This window comes from Octodon degus, unplaced genomic scaffold (genome assembly GCF_000260255.1).
Source record: "Octodon degus isolate 3935 unplaced genomic scaffold, OctDeg1.0 scaffold00105, whole genome shotgun sequence".
Taxonomy (NCBI): domain Eukaryota; kingdom Metazoa; phylum Chordata; class Mammalia; order Rodentia; family Octodontidae; genus Octodon; species Octodon degus.
Window position 1 is genome coordinate 2,520,606 of NW_004524681.1, and position 3,242 is coordinate 2,523,847.

The window sequence follows — 3,242 nt, forward strand, 5'->3', positions numbered from 1 at the left end:
TTCTTGCTAGAGCCAAGTACTGCTTTTTAATTGAGGTGTGGTTATCCATTATATAAAAATATCACAAGCCAGGCATGGTGGTGCACACCTGTAATCCCAGCACTTGGGAGGCTGAAGCAGGAGGATTGCTGCGAGTTGAAGACCAGCATGCTGTGCTACAAAGTGAGCTGAGGGCCAGCCTAAACTCCACAAGTTCCAGTCTCAAAAAAGACAAAAAAAAAAAAAAAAAAAATCACAATTTGTTTGACTGCTGGTGGGCATCTGACTTGTTGCATCTTTTGGCTGTTAGGACAAAACCACAATGACCATAACATCGTACAAGTGACAGTGGCACCCACCCCCAGCATCACACACACACACACACACACACACACACACACACACTACTGTACAATTGTCACCGATCACCTGAGGGCTCTTTCGCTTCATTTGGGTAGCAGTCGCGAGCTGGCACAGCGCAGCTCCCTTTCCCCCCATGGCCCTGGGCTTTGGACGCTCCTGGCTCAGCATCTAGTGCTCTGGCCTTCCGTCCTGCTCCAGACAGCCCCCAGCTGGCCCTGTCACTTCCTGGCTGTGGGTTCCACTGTGCCCTCAGTGATATTTTAGAGTCTTCCAGAAGCTTTTGCTCCTCTCTGGGCTCTCCACAGGCCTCGGCTGTCCCTGCAGGCTCCTCAGGTTTCTGCAGACATCTGCGGGCCTCCCTGAGCCCCGCAGGTCACAGGATCCACGGGTCTCCACGGCTCTCCCTCTGTGCCACTGTGTGGAGTCTTCAGCCCCCAGAGTTAGCAGCTCCTGAGGAGTGGGACTGCTCAGCCCATGACACCAGCTGCGTGTGTGGATGACAGGCCCACTCTCGGGAGTCTCCTGGGTCTGTGCTGCCGTCAGAGGCACAGGCACGGAGGTGCCTCTACCCCGGCCAGGTCACAACTCGCACGGAGCGCATCTGCCTGGCACACGCAGCCTCTGCCTCACCTCTCACGCACTGCTCGAAGACCTTCACAGTGGTGGCAGTGTGGGGTCCCCTGGAGGCTTGAGGTGGAGTCGCTGGGAGAGTCTGTGTCCACAGCTCACTGAAGCAAGGCAGGCATCTCTTGGAGTGCCCACATCCCAAGACAGCCTGGTGGCAGTGGTGACCACAGGCCAATCTGCAGGCTGCGTCTCAGGAGTGGGGCCGGGGCTGTGACTGCAGTGACCGCAGTGGCTTCGAGGCATCTCCAGGGGGTGGTGGTGCGGATCCCAGCCCCCTGCAGCTTGAGTGTTTGGGGACAGTGGCAGTGGACGCTGTGCCTCCCTGACCTCCGTCCTTCCAAGGAGGTCCCCCTTGGCCCTGGGCTGCCGGACAGCACACTGTACCCGGCTGGGCAGTCCCGGGGTACCCTGGAGACAGCCAGGTCCGCTGTGCCCGCCTCAGGCTGAGGCTTCTCCATCTCGAGACCAGGCAGGGAGCAAGCCTGGCTCACAATGCAGATGCCAGTTTGCCCTGCTGAAAACCAACAAGTGGTTTCCAAAGAAGTCGTGCCATCTTGCACACCCTGCCGGGAACGCGCAAAAGCTCTGCAGCCTTCCAAATAGCTGCTGTTGCCAACTTTTAATTTAGTTTTTATTTCATCAGCATACATTTGTAGCACAAAAGGGCGGCCACAGTCACCTCAGGCACTTAGCACGTGCGCAGAACGCATCTCGGGTCTCTTGCCCCCTCCTCCACTTTGCCAGCCTTTCAAATTGCAGCCTTCTGGGTTGGGAGTCATGGTGGTTTCTTATGGTTTTAATTTACATTTTCCTGATGAGTCATACAAAGTCCTGGTGAGCTTTCTTTTGCTCATGTGGATAGCTTCCTTTCCCAAGTTGCTATGGAAGGTTTTGTCCCATTTCTCTATTGATTTGTTTATTTGGTGAGAGTCTTGGAGATTGAATGTAGAACTCTTTATGTGTAAAACAGCTACGCCCCCAGCCCTGGCCCAATTTTTCTCTGGACTGGTTGTCTTAGTGATTTGTCAGAATTCTTTTTTTTATGGTAGAGCTGAATCGTCTGTCAGATGTATGCATTGTAAGTGTCTTCTTTGCGTGTGGCTTGCAAACACACTCACTGGTCTGCTCAGGTGGGGATTTAGTTCAGCTCAGCTCAGCACTGATGCAGCTGAAAATCTTGTGGGAGCCCCATGTGTGCAGGGCATGCTCTCCCAGAAGCACTGCCCTGAGCAGGAGGAGCAGGTGGGCACACAGGACACGCACAGGACCACAGCCGTGTATTAGGCTGAGAGCAAGGAGGATGGCCCACACCAGGCCAGGAGGAAACGGCGTTGGAAGGGGCAGGCTGTGAAGATGGACGGGGAATCTCCAGGGATGGGGGGCTTTGTAGACAACGGAGACACCAGAAGAAATGCCCAGAGGAATGAAGTGGCCAGGATCACCCAAGGTGGCCACCGTGGAAGCTGTCCAAAAGAAGGAGTTGTTCCTGAGAAGCAGTGTATGGCCAGCAGTGAACTGCAAGCCAGCACTCAGGGCGGGGAACACAGACACACTCATCACAGGTCACGAACAGAAATGGACGACAGAAAGGGAGTGCTGTACTCCGCACAGATCAGTCAGGCTCTTGGGTACAAGAAGGCTTGCATGAGTGCTGGCCTGGGGTCCTGTGGACTGCGCCTTGGTGGTCTGGGCTTACGGTACTGGGATGACTGCAGCAAGGAGGGCACGGAGAACCCACTGGAAATGCTAGATTTGGGACTTGCCAGCTGGTGGCCCACACTCGCAGCTGCGGTTACTCTGGAGGCTGAGGCGCGAGGCTTGCTCAAGCCCAGGAGTACAAGGCCAGTCCAGCATTCTGAGATGAAGTCTCTTATATAAGTATTTTGGGGCATTGGTGGCACACGCACCCATAATCCCAGCCTTCAGAAGGCCAAAGCAGGAAGGTCATCACCACGAGTTTGAAGCCAACAAGCCTGGCCTACACAGTGAGTTCAAGGCAAGCCAGAACTACATAATGAAACCTTGTCTCAACAAACAAAACAAAAAACAAGAATTTTTAAAGCAGTATAGCTATACTATGGAAGACTATATACGGGGTGGGAAGATGTCAGCAGTTTAGTGGTAGACCAGTTGCCTAATCTGTATGAGGCCCTAGGCTTGATTCTTGGTGGGGAGGGAAGAAGGGGAAGAGGAGGTAAGAGGAAGAGGAGGTAAGAGGAAGAGGAGAGGAGAGAACAGAGGAAAGGAAAGGAGAGGAGAGAAGAGGAGAGGAG